The 10,698-nt window shown below is 35.5% G+C and overlaps 1 long non-coding RNA gene across 1 annotated transcript; it reads right to left on the minus strand.

The window, feature by feature from the left end:
* Positions 1-3,984: 3,984 nt before the first annotated feature.
* LOC139128270 (uncharacterized) lies at positions 3,985-9,529 on the minus strand. Its single transcript, XR_011551241.1, has 2 exons — positions 8,894-9,529; positions 3,985-4,178 (listed from the first exon to the last, which is right to left on the minus strand). It is a non-coding gene; the product is annotated as an uncharacterized lncRNA (long non-coding RNA).
* Between the last annotated feature and the right edge of the window lie 1,169 nt (positions 9,530-10,698).

Here is a 10,698-nt window from a genome sequence, read left to right on the forward strand (position 1 = left end):
CGGCTACGGCTGCGCCGCCTCCAAACTCCATACAATGACTACACTCAGTTGCAGACAAAGGGGACTTTCGGGCATGACTTCGGCAAGAACGAAATGGGAGTTTAGGTAAGCCTCCTTCCCTTGTCGGGTTAAGTGGAAAACTCGAAAAAAAAAAAAAAATCCTGCACAGTATTCTTGTAACATTGATATTCCTCCTGGAAGTCCACATGTTTGTGTTTTTTCCTGTGACAATTTTACGAGAGGAGCCTCCAAATCTGTTCACATATTTGCATTGTGAAGATGGCGCGCCGACATAATTTGAAACGTATAGATATGTCTGATATATTGAAGCTTCGTGCTTGGAATGAACTCTGAAAACTATGTCTTATTATTATTAGAGTTACGCGCCTAAAGGGCACGCCATGAATGCAACTAAATAACGAAATTTAAGGCTTGCACCACCGTCCCTCTCGAACAGAACGAAAAACAGTTCCCACTTTACGAAAAGTTGAGGTAAAATGAGTTTTTTCTTAAAAATCATGGAATCAATTTTTTTCTTTTCAAACTTTCAAAGAAAAGTGCTTGAAAATCCTATTACAAATTAATGTGGTTTCATTTTTCTATTTTTCTATGAAAAAAGAGAGTCCATCTTGATACAAATATGGCCATGTAACATTTTCTGATGAAAAATGTGGCCCGAGAAATTACTGCATATGAAATTCATTTTTTTCCAAGCAAAAGTCCACAAAACACATACGTGATTAGCAGTACTTGCCTTATATGATAAAAAATTTCAATTTCAGAGTTAAGGTGATTCAGTTTGTCAACCATTGTTGAAAAATTGCAACATTTATACTCTGTTCAAAATCTCGACTATAGTTGACAACACTTCAAAGTCAACTAATCTGATTGAACACTACTTATTATACTCAGTTCCAAATCTGAACAATTGTTGACGATACTTCACATGGTGAACTCGTCTGTTCTAATGCTATTGGTCATACTCAGTTATGACTGTTTAGACATTTCCTTAATTGAATCACCATCACTAGAGGACAATATGTGTAAATATAGAATGTGTGCACAGATAAAGGTGATAGTGAAATTCTTTGTGGAAAAAATGAAAGTGACAGGCATAAATTACATTCAATTACAATTCATAACCATTTATTGACATATATATCTAAGGAATTTAACATTTCAATGAGTACATGTAGTAGTAATATACATTACAAAAAATATTCACATATACATTTTACATTATGTTTAGAGAGAATCTGATTTGAAAGAAAAGTCAATGTTTGTGTTACATCAGGTACAAATATATTCAAACAAAATATATCTCAAAATTACAGTTATAATTTGCCATACTTAGATTGAATGCTTTTCTACACTGAGCCATTAGGCTGCATTGACAAACAGCTCTGGAGGGGGGGGGGGGATTCCAAAATAAGTTCTCAGATTTTCAAATACCCCCTAACAAATTTTAAATAAAAATTACAATGTGTTCAAAACCCCCTCCCCTCCCTTCTGACTTGCTATAATTTTGAGTCAATCCCAAAGGAAGGCAAAATGTGGCCAATATAATGCTTTGTCTGAAAATATCAAATCATAATGCATGCGAGGCTATTGGGCAAATTATTACAATTTGTTCCCATAAAAACAAGCTATATCTTTACATTTATATGTGTGTGATAATTCATTTAAATGTACTTTGCTTGAATTGACAGGCAAAAAGTGCATATGTGTACAAGAAATGTTGATCCCTATACATTGGAGTCTATGACAAAACTGTGAATACTTTTTTCCTAATTTAAAACTGCAATATTGGTGCATTTATGGACCTGAATAATTGACATAATTATACTTGATTAGAAGATGGTAGTTACAATGTATATGTGCTTATGAGTACATGAAATTTCATCTACTCATAAGTACATATAACTATGTCACGCCGCAAATGGAAATAGCTGGAAATGAAAGTGCCAGAAGGTATTTTGAAAGGAATTTGATATTCAATAAATTTTCAAGTCTCCCACCCTTTGCAATGTCAATTTTTTATGATCCCCTGGCATGTTTTAAATTTTTTCCGGTCTTCCCTGAAATCTCCTGCCCTTCACCTCTAGAGGTGTTTGTGAATGCAGCCTTAAGTTTAAATTTCAACCCTTCCACCTTACAATTAACAAATCATTATTTTTGCAACGTTACAACAATTTAGCAATATCTAGTAGTAATGCTTTCAACAAATTCTCAACAGATAATACATTGTATATACATGCTACTGCAATGTAATTGACTGGTACAAAGCAGTTGATATACCATATACATAGTTCTTAGCAAATGAATGCAAATTTTTAGTGTCTTTGAATTATCATTGTAAGTTGATGGTCCTGATACATGATGATGAACCATACACTGGGTGGCCACAAAGTTAAGTGTAGCACTGGAGACCTACTATACTATTTTCAAATTGAAAGACAGAGTTTTACATCATACTACAAGTGACCTTGCAGCCAGCCTATATAGCCCTACACAGAAGTGTCAGAGAAAAATGAAAACCTAATCATGTAAGAAGACATCTGATACAGAATAAAATGTAATCATGTTGATTGATACGAAGAGGCTTAATCATTACATACAGATACATGTATATGTAGCATCACACTTAAATAAAAAATACTACGGTAACTTATGAATGTGGATTGTAAAAAAATCATAATAATTTTGGAAGGAAATTTGATGAACAAGTCTTTGAACACATACACCCCTCTTGTTAAACTGATAAAAACTTCAAAGGGTTTTAAAAGATGAGGAAAATGTACAGTTGTGAATGACAACAAAATGCACTGCAGAGTGCCCTGTGTGGAGTTTCCATAAACAATTAAATTTTCAACTCTGTTTGTTAGTCCCTACATGTATGGAAATAAATGTTGTGTGCTAAAAAATTTATGTGACTTTGTAGCTGCCACAGAAACCTATATAGTCACTGAGGTGAAACAGAATGTGATTGTTAGAGTTGCATTGTTGTCCAATTGCTGCTTCAGTACTACTAATGTTGAATTCAGGTCAGCACAGATAGATATTTTTTTAACCACCTTGACCTGGTGGTGAAATATGGAATTGGAAGGATAGGGTTAATATAATATCAATTTTCAGAATTGAATAATTTCTGCATGTTTATCATGGCACAAAATGTTGAAGATTCAAAGCAATGGCCTTTTCTATTTAAAATTTTATTTTTTTTATAAAAGTATATCAATGCTCTCTTTTGACAGTAAACAGTAAACATGATTTCATCTTTCATGGTACATAGTGAAATGAAAAATAAAAGAGTGAAATAAAAGAGTTGAAATAAAAAATAATTCAATCATATATGAGTGTACATATGAGTGTACATACATGTACATATACATGTATGGGTCCTATCTCAGCCACCAGCAATTAATCCGATTGTGAACAAAATATTGCACATTAGTACTCTGCCATAGAACAGTGTATAGAATTGAATGCAATCAGTTTCTAAATGTGTACCAACAGATCTTGACAAGCTAAAATACCACAAAAACTAGACTGAATTGAAAAGTCTGAAACTGTACGTAATTAGTATTGCCAAACAAATTCCTGTATAACTGCTACATTCTTTTATAATGATGCAAAATACACATCACATAAAAAAGCTACATGTATTTAACTACATGTATACAAGTATGAGCTAAAGACACCCCTTAGAGTCCTTGTTTCAATATTCAAAACAACTGAACCAGTATTTTGTCAGGGGAATTTCTCGTATCTTTGACCATGACTTCAATCTTACATGTATCAAAAGATGTCAATTTGAATTTTGTTCGCTACATGTATCCTTTCTAAAACCAAATTGGAGGAAGGTAAAGGAAAACTCTGTTACAATGTTCTTAAATCAACGAAGTTGAAAGCTTCAAACATTTTTGAGTATTTGTAGAATCTACCTAAACTATAGTCCCTTGATTTTCTTTGACATATGATGTAGCTTTTCCATCAAGGGTTTGACTACTTACTCCTCAATATGGTCTTGAAGTCTTGGCAAGTATTCTGGGTCCCATCCGTTTTGTTTCCGTCATCAATCTCCTCTATCAACTCTACACACAATGAAGTACTGTTCATGTGCCCATGTAATTCTTCAGCCTCTATTGTGTTGTTGGTGTCCTTCTCATGGCAATGATCTACAATCAAAGATAATAAAAAACACATATTAGTTGAGCCATACAAACCAAACAGCATACAAAATATGTATTGACATGTAATTGAAAGAAAAAACAAAAATATTTAAATTCACTATGTACCATGTGTATAATTACTCTCATTTTCAGTACTGTACACCAGAACATTGTCAGCTCAATTCTGGCTGTCTTCACATTCATGACCATTTCATAGATTTACATCATGACACCTATGTGACTATGCTTCTATTTTTTTGTTTTTGGTGAGGGGTCCAAGGGAAAGTAGATCCAGCAGTTTAGTGAAGGTGTAATGAGTTGTTTGTCTCAAAGCAAGTGACACTGGCATTTCAGTACAGTATTATAGTTGGCTGTCACATGTACCTGTACAGTGTAGTTTTCACTTACTCTTTCATTTAAAACTCCAGAATTGCCTTTGCAATTAAAAAAACAGAGTATGAAAGACCTACTTATTGCAAGTGTTCAGCATCAAATGTATGTTTGACTGGTACACAACTGTACATGTACTATTTATGTCTCTTTATATTTGTCAGTTCACATTTAATTCATTTCTCTCTAATCATTTAAATATAATTAATGGAAAGCTCTATTGTTAGTGTTAAATGAATTTACAAAATATAAAATTTGTATATTGTGAAAGATAATGTGGTACTTTTGGCGAAAATTTATACAGGCAATTATTCAGAATGCAATGGTAGTTCCACAAACTTGGTAAGGAACATGTAAGAGTATTGTTAGTTATCAAATGCTTCATTGCACCATGATTGGATTTGTTTAAATGGCCAAGTTCTTGTCAGTTTTCTCAGGAAATTGCAAACTGTACACTACTTTTACATTGACAGTTTGCATCAACATGGCCTAATTAAATTTGAGGTTTAAAAGATACAAATTTTTGTGCATGTCTCTGAAAAACCACTGAACTTAGTTAACTTATATGTACTTATAGGTTTTCCTAACACAAGGCTAGACGACCTTCAATGCTGGCAAAATTCTGGTGCCACAATGAATGACTCTGACTCTGTGAGCTGGAAAATTTCAGTGAAATCCTAATATATTTTATATTTCAATACAAGATATTGGCAATGGGAGAAGTGGGCCTGAGAAACGCACATGCATGTACTGTAGAAGCAGAGGTGCAATGTTAAAAGAAAATGTACCTTGGTAATTTGCAATATTATACCATGTATGTCTGTATAATTACACCATGGAGTATAAAAAGACCTGGACGGCGATGCTGAATGTGATGGAAATGAAAATGTTTACAGTTGAATGTCTGTTGATCAAATGGACATGCCTAAAATTTACAAAGTGTCCCTTGGCATAATACATATTTCAAAGTAACAACCCCTCCCCCCCTCGCCCAAGGACTCCTCCCTTGCTATTTGAAGATTGAGCTTTACTGGTCAATGTTTGTTTGATTTGAACCACGGAACTTTAACCAGATATGAACTGAAAATGCTCAAGTGTTTCATACAGTTATGTGTAAATTTGAACCTTTGCCACATGTTTGCAACTTCATTGAAAGTATTATGATCAACATAATGAACAATAATCACCGCTGATTAATTCTCAAAGGTCATGAAGGATACAAATATGTAATTAGCTGAAATAAAAATATTAAAGTTCTTTGACTGCTGTCATTTATATAGCAAGTGTAATTACCGTTGGCCAAGTCCTTCAAGCCATATATGCCGAGCTGTGAAAGCTCATTAGATATGCAAATTGTAAATTAGCTGACATGAAAATGTGAAATGACTTTCGATATTGTTTTAACCAGGTATAATCATCAATGTTGTCATGTTTTGCCAACTTTGATCAAGTAAATCCCAGTATATATCCCTAATAAGCAAAGTTCATTAAATATGTAAATTAGGAATTGACTTAAGTAAAAATGCTTAATGATTGTCAATAATGTTGTATCATGGTATCTGCAATACATGTAGCAAGTTTTGTCAACTTTGGTCAAGTCAATTCAGATATATATCTCTAATTAGGAAAGTTCATTAAACATGCAAATTAGGAATTGGCTGAAGAGAAAATGCTTAATGACTTTCAATAATATTGTATTACAGTTTCTGAAATGTACATAGCAAGTTACATCAATTTTGATCAAGTCAATTCAGATGAATATCCCTAGGTATGAAAATTCATTTAATATGCAAATTAGGAATTGGCTGAAGTAAAAATAGCGTCAATGACACTGTAGCTCCCATCCTGGACTATTTAGTGTTTGTTCTTTGGTCAGATATTTGAACATGTGTGAAAGGGATAAAGTGCATGAAGTGAAAATACTTAAATGAAATGTACTGGAGACAGTGAAATATGTTTAATGTAATTATTCAGAATATAAAATGGAAAAAATACAGAATTAGATATATCGAATACTGTGATACAACCATTAACTCAACAAGTCATTTACAATGACATAGTCCCCACTTGTAATAGGAGTACTAGTCTTGATGGGGCAGGAAAATGTGGTCATTAAGAAGTATCATTGGAGTGTATATGTTGAGATCTATGGGCACATAGGTCTATGTCGTTGTTCCCAATTTGAAACACATGAGGCATGTCTAAGTTACGGTTCTAAATCGGGAAAAAAGATCAGACCTCTAGCAGTATTGGCCAGCCAAGAAATACATATGCGCATTATAAATGAGGTACAAGATGTGACATCTTAAGGTCTAATATCCTATCAAAATTGGAGGGTATAGAACTTGTGGTTACTGAAATATGCATATATATGTATAATCAAGGTCAAAGGTCATCAAGGTCACATGACATTTTCAAAAAAATTATATTCCTAATTAATCCTATTGCCAAAAAAATTAGATCTCTAGCTCTATTCGCTTGCCCAGAATTAGATGTGTACATAATTAATGAGGTAAAGCGTGTGTTGTCATAAGGTCTCCCATCCTACTAAATACAAAGGACATAGCACTTGTGGTTACTTATTTATTGACATAAAACATATATTTTAGGTAAAAGGTCATCGAGGTCACATGACATTTGGTCAAAAAATTTCTCTCCTATAGTTATCCCTATATACCAAAAATCAGACATCCAGCTCTATTGGCTCGCTCAGAATGAGATATGCGCATAATTAATGAGGTACAATATGTGGCGTCATAAGCTGTCCCATCATACCATACATGAAGGCTGTAGCACTTGTGGTTACTGAGTTATGGACAAATATGTATATTTGAGGTCAAAGGTCACCGAGGTCACGTGACATTTTGTCAAAAAAATTGTATTGCTAAGTTATCCCTATATACCAAAAATCAGACCTCTAGCTCTATTGGCTCGCTCAGAATGAGATATGCGCATAATTAATGAGGTACAATATGTGGCGTCATAAGCTGTCCCATCATACCATACATGAAGGCTGTAGCACTTGTGGTTACTGAGTTATGGACAAATATGTATATTGAGGTCAAAGGTCACCGAGGTCACGTGACATTTTGTCAAAAAATTGTATTGCTAAGTTATCCCTATATACCAAAAATCAGACCTCTAGCTCTATTGGCTCGCTCAAAATTAGATATGCGCATAATTAATGAGGTACAATATGTGGCGTCATAAGGTGTTTCATCATACCATACATGAAGGCTGTAGCACTTGTGGTTACTAAGTTATGGACAAATATGTATATTTGAGGTCAAAGGTCACCGAGGTCACGTGACATTTTGTCAAAAAAAATTGTATTGCTAAGTTATCCCTATATACCAAAAATCAGACCTCTAGCTCTATTGGCTGGCTCAGAATTAGATATGCGCATAATTAATGAGGTACAGGATGTGGTGTCATAAGGTCTCCCATCATACCAAATATGAAGGGTGTAGCACTTGGGGTTACTTAGTTATGGCCATATATGTATATTTGAGGTCAAAGGTCATTGGGGTCACATGACATTTTGTCAAAAAAATTGTATTGCTAAGTTATACCTATATACCAAAAATCAGACCTCTAGCTCTATTTGCTGGCTCAGAATTAGATATGCACATAATTAATAAGGTACAGGATGTGATGTCATAAGGTCTCCCATCATACCAAATATGAAGGGTGTAGCACTTGTGGTTACTGAGTTATGGACATATACTCATATTTAAGGTCAAAGGTCATCAAGATCACATGACATTTTGTCAAAAAATTTGTATTGCTAAGTTATCCCTATATACTTATTTTCACTTTGTTTAGTGTGATTAGATATTATTTAGCTGAAAAAAGGGTCCAGGGAAAATAAGGAAAATCCAGTATTCCACAGTGTAACAATTGGCTGAAAATATAAAATTTCTTTCAGTCTCTAGAATCCGAAACCGAATCCGAAACCGAATCCGAAACCGAGTCTAATTTCAGCATCGTCTAGCCAGAGTGTAACGTGGGGATAGCGCCCTCAAACCACAGATACCGGCTTCCCATAGACTACCATGTATCAGAAAAATTAAAACTGTGATAACTTCATTAATATGCAAGCCACGCCCACCAAAACCTTTTCAGTTCTAGCCATTTGAATTCTGAAGATGTCTACCAAATTTGACTGAAATACGTTCAGCCGTTTTTGAGAAAATGGACCAACAGACAGACAGACAGACAGACAGACAGACAGACAGACAGACAGACAGACATCGCTGCGACATATGCTCACGTGTGTGAACACGTGAGCAAAAAAGGGTGTTTGGATAAAGATTACAAACTTGACATACCTTTGTATGGGCATGGAAGGCACTACATTCCTGGCCGGCCGCAACAGTGAACCGAAGTGGTCAAATTCCTGAGATGAACAAGTGTGTCTGTTATACATACACGCTGTTTAAAGTCACGATTCGACTGTGGTCAAAAATACATGTTGTGTAAGGTGCTTGAGTCTAAAGCCGGCTGTTTTTTTCTGCAACTGCACGCTATTATCCATGACATGGATAAGCAGGTCTGAGCGACGATCCACTGCATTGTTAGGCTACATCACGCACAGTTCACTGCATAAGCTGTCGCCTTGAAGACTGGTCGAATAAATGTTGAATTGTGCGAATCTTTGACGATGGTATGATACGCAGCATGGTCCCTCCACAAAATCGTGCACGTAGCCACTGTACATGACCACGGTCCCTCCACAAAAACCGTGACATGACTTATGCGTTCCGCCGGTTTCTGTGTGTGTGTCGAGATTCGGTTCATATTTACCTTTCACCTTAGTGAAGGTCAAGGGTCGGGTAGTCCATTGTAAAAAGGGAAGGGCAGTAGGGATCAGATCTTGTACTGCCTGTTAAGCGTTAGGTGTGCTTTTCTCTCTTGAGTATAATTCTATTGTATATCACTTACAATCACTACTGTGTTTTCGTCCTGTGATATAGTTTCAGCTTTAAGATCGTAATATTTTTTCTGGCGGCATGGCACAAGGAACTGACCCCTGCCTATTTTAATAGTATATACAGTTACGTCACAACACACCCAGCTTACATAGCAAAGCATGCACAGCTGCACTCAAGGACAAACAAAAAGCGGCTGCGAAGATTCTTTTGACTGTGAGAGTAGGAGCGAGATGTCTCAACCATGCCGAAATGCGATGTTTGACCTAGTTTGCTACCTCCATCATTTGACTCAGGTCACCGATCGTTACTGCACCGGCACACGGCAGGTACTTTTCAATGGAGGTAATCCCCGGAGGTAATCCCAGCGCGTTGGACGATCTGCCTCAAATCATATGAACGTTGTACTTATCGCGGCTAATAACAGCAGCAGCTTTACAAAGGAATGCAATGCAACAATCTGCAATTGAGACGAGAAGGAATACCCGACAAGCTGTAAACAAAACATCGGATGAAACAGTTGAAGGTATAGGCCTAGGTCATCTATTTTGAAGTTAACAATGGGTCAAACATTTAAACATGCACACCTATGGTGCAAGGAGAAACTCATCATTACACGGGGGGGGGGGGGGGAGGTGCGGTTTGAGGTGTACCCATCCAAGTTGAGCTTGAAGTTTCCAAAATGTTGAGTAAAAAGGGGGTAACTTTAAGATACTTCACTAATAATATTATAAGTAACATATGCTCACTTTAGCAATTTTGCATTACTTTTATGAACCAAGTGTCAGTGACATCCAAAAACATTAAGGGACACTGTTGCATGAATATTCTAATGCCATAAAATTGTAGGTAAAATAATTTACTCCTTGTCAAGGCTTTGAACAAATTAAGATGAACACTTTGATAGTTTGTCAGGCCAATGTATGTTTATTTCCTGCATATAATTTATTCTATTTCAAACTAACAACAGCTTGGTAATTTTACTCCAGTGATATGAACAATGGTGGTTGTCATTACAATTGATATGTTACAATGCTTGTCATGAATTTAGTGGAAATTTTGACCCATTGTCATAGCAAGCATACTAAAATATTTGTAACTGCATTGGTGTTAATTGAAACACGAGGCTTCAAATGGAAAATAATAAGTTAACACACTGGAAAACGTTTTTACAGGTGTACAGGGAAACAAGATGTGTTGAGATG

Source organism: Ptychodera flava, unplaced genomic scaffold (assembly GCF_041260155.1).
Source record: "Ptychodera flava strain L36383 unplaced genomic scaffold, AS_Pfla_20210202 Scaffold_47__1_contigs__length_1083325_pilon, whole genome shotgun sequence".
NCBI lineage: Eukaryota > Metazoa > Hemichordata > Enteropneusta > Ptychoderidae > Ptychodera > Ptychodera flava.